Below are 23,233 nucleotides of genomic sequence, written 5' to 3' on the forward strand. Positions count from 1 at the left end.
AGGTTCAAAGGATAGCAGCCACTGGGTGAGAAACAAAAATCATGAACACAACTGCCCTGCACTGAACACTAGGTAAAATTCATCTGCTCCTGGGGTAAGGCAAGAAACTCACTGAGGCCCAGAATTCTACAGTGATACATATAAGACATCAGCCATAGTGATGTAAGAATAGAAAACTCACTGGCACAAAAGCCTACCATTGACCCAAGGCAGAGTTTGGCTACCACAAGAGAAAGGGACAGACATGCTCACAAAGTCCCAGCTCAGACTTAGTCATCCAGGCCAGCCTAAAACTGCATCTGGTGTAGGGAAGCTGAGACCCCACACACTCATCCATCCACAACTTCACCCAGACTACTTCCAAGATAGACGCAAAAAGCACAGAAAGGGGTCCCTTGTGTCACTGGAGTTCAGGACTAGCAGAAAGTTGGGGGTATAGCAGCAACACTGAGAAGAAAAATTCTGTGGCACTCCAGGTCTCACAGAAGTCTCCAGGTAAAGCGATGCATTCCTGGAGAAACTTGAAGTCTCTGGTGATATGACAGTTCACTAGCCACAACAAAGCAGTAACTCAGCATGTATACTGAGCAAACTGATTCATTTACCCCCCTTGACAGACACTAATACCTTGCAGAATAAGAGGCACGTCCATGTCTTAGCATAATAACTTTTTATCTCACTATGTACTATTCTTTTACATAATGTCATGCAGCCAATCAAAAATTACAAGACACCAAAACAAAGAATAGACACCCAATGTCAAGGGACAAAGCCATCAACATAATCAGACCCTGAGATGTCGGAGATGTTGAAACTATCAAATAGAGACTTTGTAATTAAGATGTTTAAAAATCTAGAGAAAAAGATAGACAACATGAATAAACAAAAATTCACCAAAGATGTGGAAAAAATTTTTAAGTTCTATGAAAATACTAGACAAATTACTTTAGCTCAAAGATGAAGAATGCTTTCACTGAGCTTACAAAACACTAGACACAGCAGGAAGAATTAGTAAATTTGAGGACAGATCAATAGAAATTATTCTGACTAAAAACTGAAGGGGGGAGTGCAGAGAATCCAAGACCTATGAAGCAATATCAATTAGACTAACGTACTTGTCAAAATAGTCTACAAGAAGCAGCAGAAAGGAGTCAGAAGAAATATTCAAAAAGATAATGAATGAAAAGTTAGGAAGGACAATAAGCTACAGATCAAAGAAGCTTAGAGAACCCCAAGCAGGACAATTATAAATGATAACACACCTATGCACTTCACAGCCAAGGTAAAAAAAAAAAAAAAAAAAAGTTTAAAAAAAAATCCTGAAGGCAGCCAGAGAAAAAGAGAAATATTACTTATAGAAGAACAAAGATCAGAATAATAAAAGACATCTCTCAGAAACTATGTAAGCTATGGGATAATAGAGCAATATCTTTAAAGTAATGGGGAGAAAACTGTCAGCCTAGAATTCAAAACCCAAATAAAATATTTCAGAAACAAAGGCAGATAGACTTTTTCAGACAGCAAGAGCTGAGAACAGTCATTGCCAGCAGACTTGCTCTACAAGAAATACTAAAGAAATTTCTTTAGGCAAAAGTAACATGATACTAGATAGAAGCTTAGAACAAACAAATAAAGAACGCTGGAACTAGAAAAGACATCAGTAAACAAACACACACATGAAATATATATATATATATGTATATATATGTAATTGACTCTTTAAAGCAAAAATAGTATCTAGGAAATTATGGTTTATAACATGTATAAGTAAAATATATTAAGAAAATAGCATAAGCAAAGTGAGAGGAAAAAATGACAGTATACCATTGTAAAATTCTGACACCATACAGGAAGTGTGAGAAGTTAATGATGTATGTTGTAAACCCTAGAGTAACCACTAACAATATAAAACAAAGAGCTGTAATTAATAAGCCAAAAGGGAAGATAAAATAGAATATTAAAAAATAATCAAGCCTAAAGAAGGCAAGACGCAGGAAAATAATAGCAAAGAACATATGAGACAAATAGAAAACAAAGAGCAAGTCAGTAGATAGAAGCCTAATCACATCAAAATGCTTAATGTAAATGATCAAATGATTCCAAGTAAAAGTTGGAGACAGTAAGATTGTATTAAAAACAGTAACTCCCGGGCCTCCCTGGTGGCGCAGTGGTTAAGAGTCCGCCTGCCGATGCAGGGGATACGGGTTCGTGCCCCGGTCTGGGAGGATCCCACATGCCGCGGAGCGGCTGGGCCCGTGAGCCATGGCCGCTGGGCCTGCGCATCCGGAGCCTGTGCTCCGCAACGGGAGAGGCCACAACAGTGAGAGGCCCACATACCGCATAAAGAAAAAAAAAAAAAAAAAAAAAACAGTAACTCCCAATTATACGTTGTCTACATGAGAAAAAGGGGGATACTACATGATGATGTAGGGGGCCAATTCATGGAGAAAACATAACAATCCTAAATTTGTTTGCACCTAATAACAGAGCTTCAAAGTACATAAACAAAAGCTGACAGAACTGAAAAGAGAATTAGAATAATTCGCAATTGAATTTAAATACTTAAACCCCACTCTCCCAAAAACCTTCAGAACAAGGAGACAAAAGAAAAACCAGTTAACAATGTAGAAGACGTGAAGAACATTAACCAACTTTCCAAACTGACATTTGTAGGATAAGACTGCTCTACCTAACAATACAGGATCCACTGTTTTCAATTGTACATGTAACCTTCACCAATACTGACCACATTCTGAGCCATAAAACAAATCTCAGCAAATTTTTAAAGACCCAAAATCATACATACCCTGAAAACCATGGAATTAAACTAGAAACCAATATAAGAAGTATATCTCAAAATGCTCAAGTATTTGCATATTAAAATACATATTTCTAAATAATCCAAGATCAAAGAAGAAATCACAATGGAAATTAGAAAATCTTTTGAACTGAATAAAAATGTAAAATAACAGAGCTCAGAGTAAAATGTATAGCATTACATACATTACATAAGAAAAAAAGGTCTCAAACCAATATTTTAAGCTTCCATCTTAAGAAACTACAAAAAGAAAAAAGTAAACCTATAACAAGCAGAAAGAAGAAAATAATAAAGATCAGGAATCAATGAATTAGAAAAAAGTAAAATACTAGAGGAAAAAATTAATGAAACCAAAAGCTGGTTCTTTCAAAACATCAATAAAATTGATAAACCTCTAGCCAAACTGATCAAGACAAAAATACAAAAGTCACAAGTCACCAAAATCAGGAATAAAGTGTTATCAGTGCAGATCCTACAAATATTAAAAGAATAAGGTAATATGAACAACCTTATGCCAATAAATTCTATAACATATAAAAAGCCAAATTCCTTCAAAATCACAAACTAAGAAGGTTCACTAAAAAATTAATTTATAATCTGAATAGCCCTATATGCATTAAATAAATTGAAAACCTTCCTAGAAAGAAAAATAAGCCTCTAAATCCACATGAATTCTCTGGTGAATTCGTCCACACTTCCAAGGGGGAAAAAAACACCCATTCTACACAAAGTATCCCAAAAAAGAACAGGACAGAACACTTTCCAAGTTATTTTCAGAGGCTACAAATACCCTGAAAGAAAAATCAGATAAAGACACTACAAGAATAAAAGCTAACTTGTAAAAAATTCTTAACAAAATATTAGAAAATCAAATATAGCTATACATAATAAGATAATGCATCAAGATCAAGTAAGGCTTATACAAGGAATAAGGAATGTCTGGTACAACGTTCAAAACTTAAGCGGTGCAATTAATTCACTGTATCAACAAACTAAAAAAAGAAATTATATTATCCCAATAGATATAAAATAGTCAAAAACCTATAATGTACTTAGAATTAAATTTAATTAAAGAGAAAACAATCATTACAAAAATACATTAAAATCTATTTGAAGTATAAAAAATAAGATTGGGGCCTCCCTGGTGGCGCAGTGGTTAAGAGTCCGCCTGCCGATGCAGGGGATACGGGTTCGTGCCCCGGTCTGGGAGGATCCCATATGCCGCGGAACGGCTGGGCCCGTGAGCCATGGCCGCTGGGCCTGCGCATCCGGAGCCTGTGCTCCACAACGGGAGAGGCCACAACAGTGAGAGGCCCACATACCGCAAAAAGAAAAAAAAAAAAAAAAAAAAAAATAAGATTGAACAAATGGAAAGACAACCATATTTTTGAATTGCGATGATACAATGAAATAACATTAGAAATAGAGATAACATTAAAATATTAATTGTCCCCAGATTATATATAAATTTAGTGCAATTAAAATCACAATAGGGTTTTTGTGTATCTTTTGCCCAGGGGAGGTGGACAATGAATACAATATTCCTAAGATATGAACCCTAGTTATATGTCTGAGAATATCTAAGAAAATCAGTTTTAAAAGGAAAAAAACCTGGTACTAGAGGATGTGACACATATATACAATGGAATACTACTCAGCCATTAAAAGAAACGAAATTACGTTATTTGTAGTGAGGTGGATGGACCTAGAGACTGTCATACAGAGTGAAGTAAGTCAGAAAGAGAAAAGCAAACACCATATGCTAACACATATATATGGAATCTAAAAAACAAAAAACAAAAAAACAAAAAACGGTTCTGAAGAACCTAGGGGCAGGACAGGAACAAAGACGCAGACGTAGAGAATGGACTTGAGGACACGGGGAGGGGGAAGGGTAAGCTGGGACGAAGGGAGAGGGTGGCATGGACATATATACACTACCAAATGTAAAATAGATAGCTAGTGGGAAGCAGCCGCAGAGCACAGGGAGATCAGCTCGGTGCTTTGTGACCACCTAGAGGGGTGGGATAGGGAGGGTGGGAGGGAGACGCAAGAGGAAGGGGATATGGGGATATATGTATACATACAGCTGATTCACTTTGTTATACAGCAGAAAGTTCACACACCATGGTAAAGCAATTATACTCCAATAAAGATGTTAAAAAAAAAACAAACCCAGTACTATCATAGGATATACGAAAACAACTGTGGAATTTATATTTACTGGGAAAGGGATACATTACCTTAAAAATGGTTCTGATACAATGGACTGGATAGGCGTCTGAAAGTAAGTAAAAGTGGACCCCCTCCCTCCCCTCTCATACCACATATACAACTAAAAATTCCAAATGGACTAAAGATAAGATCAAAGTGGAAAGAAAAATTAAATCTAAGTATAGGACATTACATGTCTATTTTATCTAAAGATAAGATCAAAGTGGAAAGAAAAATTAAATCTAAGTATAGGACATTACATGTCTATTTTATCAAAGTCTTTTAAAAACATAAAACAAAAACAGTAAACCAGAGAAAGAGAGAGGAAAAAAAATGATTATATTAAAATTTAAAATGTTAGGGACCTCCCTGGTGGTGCAGTGGTTAAGTATCCACCTGCCAATGCAGGGGACACGGGTTCAAGCCCTGGTCCAGGAAGATCCCACATGCTGCGGAGCAACTAAGCCCATGTGCCACAACTACTGAGCCCATGTGCCACAACTATTGAAGCCCACGCACCTAGAGCCCGTGCTCCACAACAAGAGAAGCCACCGCAATGAGAAGGCTGCACAGCGCAAGGAAGAGTAGCCTCTGCTCATCGCAACTAGAGAAAGCCCGCGCGCAACAACGAAGACCCAACAAAGCCAAAAATAAATAAATAATTTTTTTAATTTAAATGTTAACATATCAAAAGATACTTGTTAAACAGACAAGAGGCCAAAGATTAGTTTTTGAAAAAATTATCTGCAATGCAGGCATCAGACAAACGGTTAATAGCTGTAATATATAAATAACTCTCACAAAAGGACAATAACCAAATAGAAAAATGAACGAAGAATAAAGGGTTGGGCTTCCCTGGTGGCGCAGTGGTTGAGAGTCCGCCTGCCGATGCAGGGAGACGGGTTCGTGCTCTGGTCTGGGAGGATCCCACATGCCGCGGAGCGGCTGGGCCCGTGCGCCATGGCCGCTGAGCCTGCGCGTCCGGAGCCTGTGCTCCGCAACGGGAGAGGCCACAGCAGTGAGAGGCCCACGTACCACAAAAAAAAAAAAAAAAAAAAAGAATAAAGGGCAACTCTTAGAAGAATACCAATTTACCTACAAACATAGGAAAAGATGCTCCAGGTCACTAGAAGTCAGGAAATAATAACTGAAGTTAACAATGAGATACCACTACACAACTATCATACTAGAAAAGTGTCATCTATTGCTGATGGAGTTTAAGGGAAAGGGTATTGCCCTGCATTGCTGGTGGCAACACTTTGAATCAATAACGCCACCCTGGTGATCAATCCCACAAGTTTGTAATATAAAGATATTTATTACAATATTGGTTTTAGTAGCAAAAACTGGAAACAAAGTATTGCCTGTCAGTAAGTTAACAGTTAGACTATAAAATAACCATACCTTGCAATATATGCAACAGTTTTGTTTTTAATGGATTAGAGTTGTTGCAGCTAAGTAGAAGGAATTCCCTTAGGCAGGACGAAATGAAAAAAAAAGAGTCTGCAAAAAATAATCTCATTTTTGTAAACGTGATAAAAAAAACCGTGTGTGCAGATGCATCTATAACACTTATGGATATGGAGAAAAATATTAAGACACATAATGCTGATAGTTATGATGAGGGTTATGAGGGAATATAATGCTATTGTTGGCTAGAGGAAGAAGGGAAGCTAAGTAAAAAAAAAGAGAAAGGAGTTCACTATAAAATCAAGTTTAAAGTCTCCACACACGTGTACCTACTTTTATCAGAGAGAGAGAGATTTGTAAACCCTGCCCAACAAGTGAGTTTCTGCAAAACACAGCTTATTTCCTATAGATCTTAAGTGGTAATCCTTTGAAAAACTAAGTCATAAAGGTAAGAATAAATTCACATGTAAATATTATAAATATCTAGCTTTGAGTTGGTTGTAAACATTAAATAATACCTTTAAAATGTATACACACATTTTATGTACACTAAATGTGCAACATAATTTTTGAAAGAGAAAACACTTAGAAAACCACGTTTAAATGGAAAAAGGTTTTCCGATAAGATTGAAGGTAATAAAAGAGACTATAACATAAATCTAAGAATATCTAGTGTATTATTTTTAGGCACATAAAAGATCTACATGAAGAAAATAAACTGAAGCAGAACACACTAGCATGGCCCTTCCTTTGGGCTTAACTGTGCTGCTTTTTTCCCCAATCTGCCTATACGTTGGGACAAAGCCCATGTTCTATTTATCTTAGTATTCTCAGCACCTAACATAAGCCCTGCTATGTGCTATGTGATGAAGCATCTCCCTAATTCTCTTCAGAGTATGGATGCATTCCAATTGCACAGTCTCTTCTAGGATTAATTGGGTTGATCTCTCTGAGCTGTTATATTTGGGGTTCTATATACCCCTTTAAAGTACATTTTGGAAGGAGATAAGAATTCATTCAATAATATTCACTGAGCAGCACCTCTTTTGCGCAATGTGGACTTTCAAAATGTTGGCTTATTAAGACTAAACGAAAGTTAGGAAGACAGCAGTGGAATGAAATAGGAACAGATTATTTTACTGGTGTTGGACATCAAGGTTCTAGTTTTGACTTGGCTACCTTCTAGTCATTTTACCTTCACTGTGTCCAATCTACATTATAGGATTGTCAGGATGAAACTAAAACCACTCTGTAAACCACCAAGCACTAAGAAATTCTTTTTTTGCTGGCCCCTACTTCTCAAGAATTCTTAACTGTCTTAATTACAAAGCTACTTATACATAAAACACAACTGTTTCAGCCTGGAGCCTTGGTAGAGTCCCAATATACTCAACAGAAAGTTCAGTGTACAATAAAAATACCGTCAATGCTCTTTATAGACTCATTAAGAGTTCATTTGTTTCTTATTATACAATCTCTCAAAATGAAGTATTTCGTGTGTTTGCTTAAGTGTCCTGTATTTATACCTACAGCAGAAAAGCTAATGCACATTCCAGAGGATATCACTCTTTAAACATTCAACCACTCTACTGTAAAGTTCCTTTCTAAATATTCCTTCAACTGACTCTGACCTTCTGTAAAACTGATCGATTTTCAAGTTTTCCCTTCCATTGTTCTTACACAGAAAAAAAAGACTTTATTCCTATATGTAAAGGGTTTTGGTCAAGGCTAAAATTCCCAACGTTTATAAATAAAACATATATCAAACCTCTTCAGCAATATGCAAAACTTTTATTAGATAACTTCGTATAAAGTGTACTTATAAATTTTTATTAATCAACCATCATTATTCTTGTTTATCCAAATAAACCTTCTCTAAATTCATTGTAACACTGTGTGCCCTACTAGCCAAGCATATGCCGGGATCTATTTTTGGAAAAGAAAATTTTCTGGTGCTACAGCAAATGACAGAAGTTTGCCAAAACACCATAAAGCCATCAGCTCTAAAAGATAACAGAAAAAGAGGTGTGAAATCACCACAGATGCCAAAATAGCTGTTTTTTATTTGCTCTCTTCCACTTGCAGGTTTGCTGTTTCTGTTCTATAAAACTTAAAACTTTTTCCACGAAGGATTTGTGCCACCTATCCACTTTCAAACCTTGAAACCTCTGATTTCCCAGCTAGGAGCAATTTTTCTCCCCTGCCTTTTGTTTAAGCATCTTATAGCACTTGATCCATGTATCACAAATTACTTTGAAATATAATTTTCTACAGAAGTCTTACCTCTCCTACTTGATTTTCAGCTCATTGGTGATGTCCTACCCATTTTCATATATAATTCCAGATACATGGTAGGAGCTAAATAAGCATAAGTCCAATGAGAAAGTAAGGCATTTTTTATACAGATAATATATTTTTATTAATTCTATTATGTCTCTGACTTTAATAGCTTTATCAAACAGAATGTATACTGGCCAGAATTTATTGGTCTACTATTAACATTATGGAACATCCTGTAGCAGTTGCCGCCTCAAATAATTTTTTGGATTAAGTCTCTTAAACACAGAATTGGCTTCTACACTGAAGTAAATATTCTAGTAAAGGTATTCTAGTAAATGTATATCAATACAATCTACAAATAAAACAGTCTCTAAAGACAATATTTATTTGTACAATCTCCCATTCTTTTGCTCGAATTCTCTACGATAAAACTAACTGGAATAGCGTATTTAATGCTGAAGGGAGGTAAGAGTAACACAGAGAACAGTTCAAAGGTTTTCCAGTCTTCAAATCTTTGCTTTAAAGCTAACTGGTTATTGATAATGATGGCACTACTCTGTGAAAATCAGTTTCCACATCTATAAAATAGAAACCATAATATCATACACATGTACTCAATGAATATTTAATAAAGGAAGGGAGGAAGGAATCTCATGTTTCTAATATATAATGCACTCCAAACTTGTACAAAACTCAAATATGTGTAAGTCAAGGGACTAGACTTACATTTTAAAGGACACCCGTTCCCAGAGACAAAGGAATATTGCAAAATCTGTAATTATACACAATCTATTAGTGTCATTAAAAATAGATGTATAGCATTTTGTATGTTCTGTCATCTTATTATTTTTTTACAATTCATTAGCTTACCTCCACTAAGCACTTTCAATAAAGATTCACCAATTTTCAGCACACCTAATGATTTCTTTGTCTCAACTGGATAATAAGCCCTATTTCTCAAAACCAGAATCAAGATTTTCATTTTCCCCTTTTTCTACTCAGTTTGTTAATGAAAAGCAAAAAAACAGTAAAATTCACAAATAATTTTCGAAATTATTATCAAAAATGGCAAAATCAGGGCTGGGGGGAGGGGGAAGACTGTTACGTGGCCCCATCTTACAAGAGCTTAAAAAAATTCATTCATTCATCAACTGATGATGTTCGTAAGTCAAAATCCAGGGTACAAAAAGGTACTTCGGCGGTCTCCACATAGAGTATTCAAAGTGTCAATTATTTGAAAGTCAACTAGACATGCCTGTTTACTAAACAGTACATATTAAATAACCTAAGGGACTTCCCTGGCAGTCCAGTGGTTAAGACTTCGCCTTCCAACGCAGAGGGTGTGGGTTCGATCCCTGGTCGGGGAGCTAAGATCCCACATGCCTCTCAGCCAAAACCAGAAGCAATACTGTAACAAATTCAATAAAGACTTTAAACAATGGTTCACATCCAAAAAAAATCTTTACAGTAAATAAATAAGCTAAGAAATGAAAAGCACAGTGCCTAATTTCTGTATTATAGTAGCTGCACAATAAAGAATAGTTGTTTTGTTGCTGCTATTCATTCTCAGTGGCTGCTTTTAAGAGAGGCATCAATATACTAGAAGAGGGCTTCCCTGCTGGCGCAGTGGTTGAGAATCTGCCAGCTAGTGCAGGGGACACAGGTTCGAGCCCTGGTCTGGGAGGATACCACATGCCACGGTGCAACTGGGCCCGCGGGCCACAACTGCTGAGCCTGCGCGTCTGGAGCCTGTGCTCCGCAACAAGAGGGGCCACGATAGTGAGAGGCCCGCACACCGCGATGAAGAGTGGCCCCCGCCTGCCACAACTAGAGAAAGCCCCCGCACAGAAACGAAGACCCAACACAGCAAAAATAAATAAATAAATAAATAAATAAACTCCTACTGCCAACATCTAAAAATATATATATATATACTAGAATAGATGAAAGTTTTTTTCTTCCAGTTTTATTGAGATATAATTGATATACAGCACTGTGTAAGTTTAAAGTATAACATACACCATGAAATGATTACCACAGTAAATTTAGTAAACATCCAACATCTCATATAGATACAAAAACATAAGAAAGAGAAATCTTTTCCTTGTGATGAGAACTCTTAGGATTTACTCTCTTAACTTTCCTATATAACATACAGCAGTATTAATTATATTTATCGTGTTGTATGTTACATCCCTAGTACTTATTTATCTTATAACTGGAAGTTTGTACCTTTCGAGCAGACTAATATTTACTGAGCACTAAGTATGTACAAGGTTCTATATAGTGGATGCTTTGCAGGGATTACCACAATTCTGATCCTCAAAAACATTCTGCAACGTTGACATTATATGTTCTTGTTTTTGTTTTTATTTACCAGTGAGTAAACTAAGACTTGCAGAAGCAACTTGCCCAGTTAGACGGCTAAAAACTGGGTAGCTTCAGGTTTCAAATCCAGTAGTATTTAACTCCACTGCAAGGCTTCATTTGGCAAGGAGAAAAAAATTTTCAGGAAAATGTAGTGAACTGTGGAATGATTAATAGATATGAATATATTGACTAGAAATGAAAAGGCAAGGGGAAATGACCATGATACTTGGCACTTAGCTACTGAAAGGACAGTCATATGGACTGTACTCCTCAATTTGTTCCTTCATTAAGTATTTTAGCACTATATGATCAGCCACTATGTTAGAAGCCATGAAAGTAACTATGAAGAAGATTCATTTCCTGCTCTCAAGGGGCTTATTATTGGGAAGGGACAAGACAGATCAACAAGCAATTACACCGGAAGGAACATCGTGTGCTATGGGGCCATAGATTACAGACTGGAACCTGGTGTATTCTTCAAGCAAGGGATGATAAATAAGAGTCCCACAGAAAGTGATGTTTACAGTGATAGTTGTAACATGAACAGGAGGTAGGCAAGGTGTATGTGTGACACGGAAAGAGTTATATATATATATATATATTTTTTTTTTTTTTTTTTTTTTGCGGTATGCGGGCCTCTCACTGTTGTGGCCTCCCCCGTCGCGGAGCACAGGTTCCGGACGCGCAGGCTCAGCGGCCATGGCTCACGGGCCCAGCCGCTCCGCGGCATATGGGATCCTCCCAGACCGGGGCACGAACCCGTATCCCCTGCATCGGCAGGCGGACTCTCAACCACTTGCGCCACCAGGGAGGCCCGGAAAGAGTTATATTGATGAGCTAGTCTGAGTCTGTTTCTTTGCTACTGCAAGCATAGCAGTGTGCAGAGTGTGAAAAAAAAATTGTTTCTTAACTGGAGAAAATGTAGCTGGGGAGAAATTATGTAAAGTATTATTGTTCTTAATTTTCTCAAAAATGTGTGTGTGTGTTTTAAAAATGTACACAGCCGGAAATGTGTGCATATAAAAAAAATGTGTGCAATAAATTTTCAAATACCCATTTAAAATCCCCATCATCTACCTTCCTTTATTGTTCACATGTTGTACTGCAACAACATCTGAGTCTAACCAAGAGACTAAACCATAAATCAGACATAACTTAATCAACAGAATCTTGGCTTAACTAGGGATTTGAAGTTCAATAGGCTGTTCTAAATTATAGTACAACGGCACAAATTTAATGATTCCATAAAAAAAAAAAAACATTAAGGGCATTTTCAATGACCAGTCGATAGAGGTTTCAGTTGACTCACTGAAGCAGTAGCCTGGAGGTTTATAATCTCTAAATAATCCTTGCTGATCTTTATTTTCTATTTTCTATAAACGATCATGGAAACTGTATTTTCATGTATTTTTCTTTGGAAAAGCTCAGATACTTCACCTGCATTATATAAATGTTAACAGTCAGTAACTTTTATACCAGCTACATAAAAACTTTTTAAGAGTGACTTGATCTCAAGGTCATAGAGCAAATCTCTGGTGAGACAGGAATGGAATTCATGACCTTTGACTGCCAGGAGTTTTCTACCCACACTCGGAAATTCCTTCTCCATAAGCGTAATTTATATGCTCACTTTGAGAGGCTGGAAAGTTCATCCCTTTTAGGGCAGGGGGTGGGGGGACGGGGAGGTAATGGTTTTCCTATCAAATCAGTTGACACACCAGTGCTTTACAGTTTTACAAAGTGATTTTTACCTACATTATTTCGTCTTACCCTCACCACAGCCCTGTAAACTGCATATGATTTTTCCCATTTTAAAGACTCAGAGGCGTTAAGAAATTTAACAAAGGTCATCCAGAGTTAGTAAGCAAGAGATCCAGGCTCAAACTGCAACATCTCTGCTTAAATCAGTCCTGATTCCAGGATGCATAATTTTAGCAGACACCCGATTATGAAATGAATGAAGGTTTTCTTTACAGTTATTTATTTCATTTTCTACAATCATTTACCTTGGTTGTCATTTAAGTCTGTTGGTTTGTTTTCTTGGGGCAGGGTTGTTTTCATGTTTTAAGTCTGCTTGTTAAACTAAAGTGAAAATAGTATTACTAAACATAGAATTTGAAAAAACAAACTCTGCCTGTTCTCCTCTTTTATGCAAGTGGGAAGGGGGCTTTTTACCATAATTCGTGGTCATTACGTACACAGTTTATGTATGGGGTATGTACCTATACAGGTAGAGAAGATAAAAACTCACATTCATAAATATAAATACTATGTATGTACACATATATATGTACATACCTAAAATAGAGGCTATATTTTTATATATGATATATACATACACATCATGCCAGCAATTATTGTGAAAAGCCATATATACTGTTAAGCATGGTGCATGTAGCACGTGAAACACAATTCCTGGCTGTGGAGGCCAACAAGTTGTGATAGTGGCAGCTTCTATGGCCTCTGATGGGGGTGGGAAAACTACCTCAAAGCTCTGTAGTTTTTCCCCCTTGTCTTCCACGCCGGAATACAGCAGCAAGGGCTTTCTGCTACTGCATCTGTACCTAAAAAGCAACACTGTTTGGACCAGTCCAATTACTATGCTTTTAGTAAAAATTCAAAAATGTATACCATTAAATTAGCCACAAAATAAAAGTATGACTTTGAGTTGGAAAAAAAGACAGGAGGAAAGCCCATCCCAGAGCAGAATTCTTTGAGTGAATATCCTATAATCTACTGCCAGACCAAAACAAATTTTCATTGGAGCAACAGGACTACTCAAGTAGCCACTTTTATGACAATAAACACGCCAAAGCGAAAAATCCTTTTGTAACGTAATTACTGAGAATATATAGAGAAAGTAACCATTTAATCCACAGCATGTGTTCCCTACCGCAAGAACTCAAAACCTGACATCAGATGGGGTGTCGCTGCTCCACCGCCTGACAATGAATTCTGGCCAGCTGAAGTCAGACAGTTCTCTGGAAGGGCTTGGGATCTAGAAACCAAGCAGGTCTCACAGAGCCTAAGGCTGTTGCCCTTCTGGGCACAGGGGAGGTCCATCTGGTTACTTGCCTTTTGATTTGGGGACCCCTGGTTGCGGTGGATGACTTAAGGCTGTGGTTATAGGGTGTTGTCAGGGATTTAATCTGAATATTTTCACCCTTACATTTTGTCCATACTTAAGAATGAAAGGCGGGCATAACGTGTAGGCTGAAAAAATAAATAAACGTGAATTTTAAAATGGAAAATAAACGAACACTGGGCAAAAATACAGATATTTTCACTCCAGTACCACATGGTTATTTTCAAAATGTAAATGACAAAGGTGAGCCACTGCCATCTATTTTAGGAGTTATTTACAAAAATGAAAGTTGTTTTCTAAAAGAAAAAGATAACCATGGCGTTGATTCTGAATAAAACTCTTTGGAGATTTTTAGCTCTTGTTCATTAGTCAACATGGAAGCACAAGCGAGGAAACTTATTTATCCAAAAAAGAATAACTTTTAAAATAACTTTGTGCCACTTCTAGTTTTGCAGAATACAAACTTCTTTGTGTTAATACACAGATCATCTACAGCTAGATTTATGAAGTTCACACTAAGAGGACTGTTACTCTCACAATATAAAGAAAACAAACCATTTGACGCCCCAAATTTAATGTGATTAGTCTCATATTAATTCGCAGAAATATGAAATGCCACACTTTCCATTTTGTACCATGATGAAAATATCCAAGACGTTTATATGTTCAACTAGTTAACAACATCACCTCACTGGACAAGTTACTCAATACTCTAGATTAACCAACACTGGCTTGAGTTCAAAATGCCCTCATGTGGGCTTAGAGGCCTAAGCACTTATGTCATCTTTATGGGGATAGAAAACACACCTATATTTAAGAACAAATTATTTCATTATGTTGATATCAGCCTGCTTCATGATATGACATCTAAAACTCACTCCGAGTCTGTTGAAGTGCATGTTTACCTTTCCCAGGAGGCCGGAAAGTAATCCCTGAGGAACACAGTTTTTTTTAAAAACGACCAGAACACTAATGTTATTACATGCCTGATGGGTGCTCTTCGGAATGACCGTCAAGCATCCTGATTTGTTTTTCCCTTGGTTTGGGGAGAGAGAGAGCACCAGTGTTTGCAGTCCCTCCCTTTCTGTACACACATAGGCTGCAGCTGTAGTAAACAAGCGCCAGCCAAGAGTTGCTGCTAAGGTCAAGGTCTCAAATGCTATACCAGGACCAATTTTCTCCCAAATGACATTCAGTTGTGGAAAAGGAATTTTCTAGAGGGAAAAAAAATATTAAGGGCCCATTAGCGCAACAATTTTCATTCAGTAAATAGTAATTCAATGCATTCCAAAATAAAGTTTAGCTGACAGAAGTTTCTTTCAAATATGCATTACTAAGTAATAGATAAATAACTGAAGCACTTCAAAAATAAACAGAAACCCCTCAAGGATGTTTCTTTACCTCACACAGCTATAGTAGTTTTAGTGCATAAATGATTAAAATTTTATGTGAAAACATCCCAACTTTTACCAGCGGAAGTATATTTCATAATAGTTATGAATTAGAAGGTAAAAATAACAAACCTCTTCCCTAACTACATTACAAATTTCTGTCAATTCTTGTATGTTCAAAACCTCCTCTCCCCAGCTCGGACTCTAATTGACCAGGCTGCAGCCATAAAGATGTAACTTATGCAACTGAATGTTTGTCCTTCAACAACCTATTTCTAAGCTTCTAAAGTTAAACATTTTCTAGCCTAAAAGTATACCCCTTTATCACAACCAATTTCTATGTGGTTTTGAAAAATGTAAACAACATCTGAATGAGGTCTGCAAATAGCACAACCAGGCTTTTTTTTTTTTTAAGGTGAGGGGGTCACTGTTTTTACTGAATGCCAATTCCAAAAAGCATTTCTTAGAAGATGGAATACACCCACCCTTCCAAGTGACCACTCCTATTCCCCATCACAAGCTGCTGCCCGTTCAAAGCCACCAAATTTATTTCAAAGCGTTAACTTATCTAAACAACTCTATCCTCCAGTAAGAAAAGGGCATGAAGGCGTCTAGGTGGATTTGCAGAATGACGTGCGTTGATTGGCAGATGTCTACCGAAGCCACTAGATGCACACGCACTAAACGTAAATAGAGCTGCTCCTCTCCCTGGTGTTACAGGGAAACTGAGAGAATATTACAGCTGATTTAAAATAAAATATTCGAGTGCTCGTCTGAGGATTCTATTAGCCAGTGGAATTGCTTAAAACAATCCATACAGCACGACACTTAAACCATCTGTACAGTTAAATGAGAGAGCCGACAATACTAACCACACAAACTGTTTATCCAGATTACACATTCCGTTGTACTAATACTCTTTAACTCAACACAGTCAGCTTTTATCAGCTGAATAAAGGCTGTTACTATTAAAGTATGCAAAACTGGAAGCGCAGGGTGAGGGGGGTTGGGAAGCTGCAGGGCATGTAACAAAGGAATTGGTACTTTTTCCAAGCATTTGCCTCAAATGCACTTCGAAACAGAACTGTTGAGTGCACCCCACCCTTTTCCCCAAAGATAAAAGTTTTCAAAGTTCTAATAGGCAGTGCTCTACCCAACAAAAGCAGGATTGATTCTCCCCGTAGGGAAGCATCTAACGCGAACACCAACTAATGTCGCGGAGGTCAAGTCCGAGTCCTCGGAGCGAGCCTCTTAAGGCAAGAAGTGGCTCCCAGGCCGTCTCCGCGGGCTTCCCGGCCCGGGTGGCCCTGCAAAGTTGCCCCTTGTCAACTCCGGTCAGGCCCCCCATAACTGAAAATAAGAGCCAAGGGCCAGCCCCTGGCTACTTCCAGGGACCAGGCACTGTAGCAAGTGACAGTTACACATCATTACGAGCAGAGACAATAATGAATGTAGCACCAGGACCACTGTTCATGCTAGCAGTGTCATCTCCGCCTTAACCCCTTCCCCTCCGCTCTCTCCAGTGCACACCCAAGCCCACAAGGCCCGGTGCGGCAGCTCTTCACCCAACTCGCTCTCTTCCTAGGGGCACACTACTTCCACAAGCCCCCCCCACACCCAATTCAGCGCTGGTGTTTTATTTCTCATCCTTGACAACTGTCAGGCAAGCACTGCAACCAACAATTCCACTAGGGGTAGAAAAACATTTGCTTAATTCACGCTACTTGATAAGTTCTTTTTTTAAAAAATTGCGAGGCGGGGTGGGGGGAGAGAGAAACCTCCTTCTTTCTTCTCCACGAATCCAACCGACGCTACTTGCTCTGCAGTAGCATCGCCCTCCCTCGGCACCCTCCCGCTTCCCAACACTTTCCCCCTTTACGAACACAGACCAACCAAAATGATTTAACTTGAGCAGATGACAGAAGGAAAATAAAACATGTTAAGAGAATACGGTCTGATCTGGGATGGCACCAAAAAAAAAAAAAAAAGAGGAGGGGGTTGTTTATTTTGATAAGAAACGGAATCGGCACAGACCTGAACAGAAGCTGCAGAGCAGGAGAAATTGTTTTCTTTCCCTCACACAGAGTCCCCCTCTCTCTCTCCCTTTCTCTCTCGCTCTCACACGCGCGCGCGCGCGCGCACACTCTCTCACATACACACACACACGGCGTCACCCGCGCACACTCACACGCACACTCGCACACGCACACGCACGGGCAGAGCCTCTCAGCTGCTCTCTGCAGTTCTCAGGAAATGAATGGGGGGCAACCCAGGGAACTGTTGTACTTGCAAATGACTTACCCGGATCACATGATGCGCTAAATGTAGGGTGGGCCGGTGGGTGGAGGCTGCCGAGACGCGAGCCCGGGTCTAGCGGGGGGAGCCTCGCCAGGCCCGCATCGAATTACCCCGGGGCCCAGCCGAGGGGGTTGCAAGACGCCGCTTCTCCTCCCTTGCAGCCCGCAGCTCAGGAAACCGGAGAGGCGCGGGGGGGGGAGGGTTGGGGGGAGCGGGGGGGGAGGTGAAAACACCAAACCCCCAAACAAAAGAGCTCCGGGTCCTCCTCCCCCGAAACAAAGCCCCGCCGCTGCGGGCGAGCCCCGGGGTGGGGCCGAGGGCGGGGGCGGCGGCGGGGAGGGGCTCGCTCAGCAGGCGCTAAGTCGCTTTATTGCCATAAAATGGGGCCCCCGAGCCGCTCCGCCCGAGGATTAGGAGGCGGGCTCTGAGTGTGATGGTTGAAATCCCCTGTGGGAAACTAACCCCTCCCCGCTCGCAGAGGTAGAAGGCAACACCCACTGCCCGGCCCTCGCCTCGGCGCCCGGGCCGCCGGCTGGGGGGTGGGTCCGCGGAACCTCCACCCCGCCCCACCCCTGCCCCCGCCCCCCGGCCTCGGCCGCGGCGGAGCCTCCCGATCACCTGCACCACCTTGCTGCGGCACCCAAAATAACCTACACATGGCCAACGCCGCTTTGGGAGCCGCGGGGCGAGGGGTGCCCGCGGGGCCTCGCGGCGGGAGGAACCCCCGATTTCAACTCGTCTGGGGAGGACTCGCGCGGAGCCGCGAGAAAGTCCCCTCTTTTGTGTCAGCGCGCTAGGCAGCCTTAGGAAGGGAATTCGGAGACAAATAAAGCGCGGAGCCCGCTCGGCCCACAGCCCCCGCCGCTCCTCTCCCCTCTCCTCCCCTCCCGCCCGGGTGGAAGCGTGCAGGGAGGGGGCCGGGGGCCCGAGCCGTCCCCGCGGCTCACCCACCAGCTAACTTGGAAAGGTGTGGGCGGAGCCGGCTCAGGCGGCCGGCGGAGGCTGCGGGACCGCTCGCGGGGACCGCCCCCGGACGCCGGGCATCGCCCGCGCCGGGCAACAATGGGGTCCCGGCCCGGGCAGGCGGTTCCCTGCGCGCGGGGCTGCGCGCGAGGCTGGGCTGGGCGGAGGGCCGCACGCGGAAGGCGGGGGAAGCATTGTTTGGGTTCTGGAGCGACGCAAGTTGCGGGCTAGGCGGGGGCGTCCTCCCTCCCAGCGGTTCACCTTGGCGGGATGAATGGGGGCGAGGCGGAGCCGCGCGGCCGCCTCGGGAGCCCGGGGAGAAGGGGCGTCCGCCCTCGCTCGGAATTTAGGCAGGCGGGCGGACTTGCGGGCGGGAGGAGCAGGAAGCAGGAGCTGCAGACCCAGAGCGAGGAGCGGCGGGAGAGGGGAGCCCAGCACCTCCCACCCCACCCCGCCCCGCCCCGCCCTGCGCCCTGCGCCCTGCGCCCCGAGATGCGGGCGGCCAGGAGCCGCGTCCTTCACGCCCTTCCCAGGGGCCCCTCCCTCCCCGCCTCCGCGCCCGGGAGAGCGGACCGGCGCGACTCTGGGGCGGGAGGGGGAGGAAGCAGCCCGTGCGGCCCGGCGTTCCCGCGGTGGCCCCTAGGGCGCGGGGTCAGCGCGGCGCTGGAGGGTCGGCGGGGGCGGAAGCCGGCGCGCGGGGCTGGGAGCGGGCGGGCCGGGCGCGGCGGGCCGAGGTGGCGATTGCGTGCGCCACTTTCTTGCAAAGCTGCGTGAGCGCGCTGGGGCGCCCAGGCCGCCGGACACCCCGGCGCGGCGCCCCTGAGCCCGCCCCGCGTGGGAAACCGCCCCGGCCGTGGGAAGGCAGCGAAGGGGAAGTTTACATTAAGGGAAGAAAGATTCGCAAGTGTGGCACGAAGTAGGGTGGGAAGAAAAAAGAGGCAGAGGCCGAGAAACAGGAAATGAGAGTGAAGGGACGAGTTCTAGCCAGGAAAAGCCATGTTCTACATTTTCTGTGGCATTTTCCAAACACTTCTAGAGGCCCGTTATTAATGCGTTATTAATGAAAACAAAGGCAGTGCACTGCCTGCTGTTCTCTCTACCTCCTGCCACATTCTGTAGGTGAGGAAGATGGGCAAGGTGGTCCAGACCGGAGCAGGATTCCACAGCCCACTTCTGGTCCTGACGGGATGAATCGGTGGGCCTGCGTCTGAGAAATCAGAATTAAGAGGAGGGGTCTGTCCTGGTGTTAGGGTGTCGAAGAACAAATAAGTGAAGGTGGCCGAAAATTGTGCCCCACTCCTTAAGCGAAGTATCCTTAGACTAGGAAAGCAGCGCGAGCGGGAAGGCGATGGAAGCCCACATCCGAAGACGTGGGTGCGGCAAGGGAATCAGGAAGCCCAAAGGAAGATGGAAACTGGGGGCTGAGGGGCCCTCCTTGGGGTGGGGTCTCTTCCGGGGAAAGCAGCCCCGGACCCCACCCCCTGGCCTGATCCTGGGCGCCGGGTAAACAGCCCTTTACATTCCTCTACATCTGGATAAAAACAACATGAAAAGACAAGTTTGAAAAACCGTAGAACATCAACAGATGCACAGCCTTTAAATGAAAAACTTGCCTCTACTGGAAACACTGTAAAGTTTTCCTCTAGGTGGGGCAGGGAGTGAAAGAAGTGAGTTTAACTGCAAGAGTGGAAGGATGCTATAAGACATTATGTCATCGTGGCAGTTCTTGTACTAACAGCTCTTTCTCAGAGCTTGAGTGGCGGACTTACCATAAATATATTCTAGAGCAAGTGCTTCTGCACGTGGAAACGTATTCCAGACTGCACTTCCTTCCTATGGCTCCAGCCATGGGCATGTTAATAGAATGATGAAAGATAGAAAACAAAAGGGCTTCCCTCGTAGCTCAGAGGTTAAGTATCCGCCTGCCAATGCAGGGGACACGGGTTCGAGCCCTGGTCCGGGAAGATCCCACGTGCCGCAGAGCAAGTAAGCCCGTATGCTACAACTACTGCGCCTGTGTTCTAGAGCCTGAGAGCCTCAACTACTGAGCCCACTCGCCTCGAGCCCCTGCTCTGCAACAAGAGAAGCCACCACGATGAGAGAAGCCCACGCACCGACACAGAGTAGCCCCGCTCGCTGCAACTAGAGAAAGCCTGCATGCAGCAATGAAGACGCAACGCAGCCTAAAATAAATAAATTTATTTTTTAAAAAAAGAAAACAAAGTACAGGAATCCATTCCAGAGGGATAACGAAAATAGAGATAGGTCAAGGTTAATATCTAGAAACTGTATAGTGTGGTTAAAAGAGAGAAGTATATCAAGTATTAGAGAAAAAAAATACTAGCAGATTTTGTTAAATTGTTGACATAAGAAAGAATAGAAATGTTAAATTAAGGCAACTCCCCAGATAGAAACAGGAAGAGGTTTAAGAGAGAGAATCACTTCATTGTGTGAGTTGGGATGGATATGGAAGGGCAAAAACAGTAAGAAAATAAAGAAGCAAGGTATTATTGGCACTTAGGATACTGGAGACAATTATATGTGAGTGTGTGTCTGTGTACAGGTATACATTTCCAATTCAGTTCATATAATTCTATCTCTGCATAGAACTTGGATTTAAACAAAGTAAGGTGTGAACAGCTGGCAGGAGGTAGGAAAAAAGTCCACATACCCTGGCAAAAGTATGTGCACATCTTTTATGTTTAGTCCTTTCTCTTCTACTTCCATGTGTATGCGGGGATGTGAAAAAGCAGAAAATCTAAAGATGGCAAAGTTATTTTACCAAGAATGCATAATTCTATCTGCATAAAAGAATGTGTTGAAATTACAGAATCATAAAATTTCAGTGTTGAAAGTATCTGTCAAATCCAATTCTATATGATGCTATAGTTCTGTTTCAAAGCAAGATGATTTGGGTCAAAGATAATGACCTGTTTTCCTAAGTTTATATACTTCATTTATTTAGTCTTTATTATTGCAAATACCAGAAGAATGAATTAAAGAGGATGAAGGTTTGTATTCTGACATTCTTATATACATAAACAGTACACACGTTGGATCTCTTTTCCCTAACATTGGCCAGAAAAACAAACAAACAAAAAAAACACCATACACATGCACCCTCGAAGCAAATAATATACCTAATTCAATGTAAATATACAGCTAAATTTACAACTAGAGATGCTAAGTTGTTAATGTAAACGTTACCTACCCAGAAATTTTTTGCCAGATCTTCTTATACTTCACCAGTTGTGATACTCTGAAAAATTAGTGTCAGTGACAGGAACTCTTTTACAGTATTAAGAGTATTACCTGTCCCATAGCCTGATTTCTCTAAGGTAAAGACTCTCTTCAATATCTATGTACATGTAAAGTTCTTAAGCCTTTGGCTGCATGATGCCAAAGATTGCATGGATGATTTAGCACTAGTATAATTTGGGGGGGGGGGTGGCGGATGAAGTCCATTTTCAGAAGTAAAAGCTGTGTTGAAAGACTAGAACTGACTAGAAGTGAAAATGAAAGGTGATTCCCGGTGCTTTAAATAAATTAAAAAATATAAACTTGATTTTTCCTAGGGCCTGAAGTGAATATGTGCTATTAGGTTTTCAACGTCTGGTATTTTTTTTTTCCTTGTGTCATATTTTGGCAATAATGTGCAGCAAAGGGAAATTTTCCTGTATGAGAAAGGCATCTAAAAGCCTTACTACAAATGCAAACAGCTGGTGATATTATGTGATTACATGGTAAACAACACATTTTGATTTGAGTGAGGGGCTATCTAGAAATTAGGGGAAAACGACATTTCATAACTTTGTTTTGTTGCGGTCAATACAGTTTTGGGTCCTTCTAGCTTCAGTATCTTCCTCACATCCTCAGATGTGTCTCTTCTTTTCCAAGCTCCTGCATAGTCACTTTCATTCAAGTCTCCCCCTGCCCCCCTACCACATGCCCTCCTGGTACCCCAGCTCTGAACTTCTAGCCCCTCCTCTCAAATGCAGTCCACCTCTCCTACAGCAAAACCTTGATTATAGCATACTTATATTTAGAAACCCAAAGTGGCACAAATTTGTTTCAATACAATACGATGACACTTAAGGGCCCCACTTAGCTTTTCATATCTCATACTTCCCCTCCCAGCACATGTGGACATCTTACAATGCCTCATCCATCCTGGATACCTTTACTTAACAGTCCCCCTCCTTTTCCTCCTGTGGAATCATCGCCAAATGATGCCATGACACCCCATACACATGTATGCATCTCTTATTCCCGCACCAAAAACTCATCTTTCCCTTCTTTGAGCTTCTTCTGGTATAATGGAAAGAGTGCCTCAGCCACTGACCAGATGGTTTTTTCATCCTTTTTCTGATTCTCAATTTTTCTACCTATTTAAATAATATTTCC

At 41.5% G+C, this 23,233-nt stretch overlaps 1 protein-coding gene across 4 annotated transcripts in view; it reads right to left on the reverse strand.

Annotated features, from left to right (window-relative positions):
* KLF12 (KLF transcription factor 12) overlaps window positions 1–18,202 on the reverse strand; it is a 450,077-nt gene extending 431,875 nt beyond the window's left edge. For 3 of the 4 annotated variants that reach the window (XM_060080105.1, XM_060080107.1, XM_060080108.1), the window contains exon 1: window positions 17,870–18,202. The gene's annotated coding sequence lies outside the window, so the exon portion shown is untranslated. Of the gene's footprint in view, window positions 1–17,602; window positions 17,662–17,869 lie in introns of those variants that run through there. The other variant, XM_060080106.1, reaches the window with a different exon arrangement.
* Window positions 18,203–23,233: the final 5,031 nt, after the last annotated feature.

Source organism: Mesoplodon densirostris, chromosome 17, assembly GCF_025265405.1.
Source record: "Mesoplodon densirostris isolate mMesDen1 chromosome 17, mMesDen1 primary haplotype, whole genome shotgun sequence".
Lineage (NCBI taxonomy): Eukaryota > Metazoa > Chordata > Mammalia > Artiodactyla > Ziphiidae > Mesoplodon > Mesoplodon densirostris.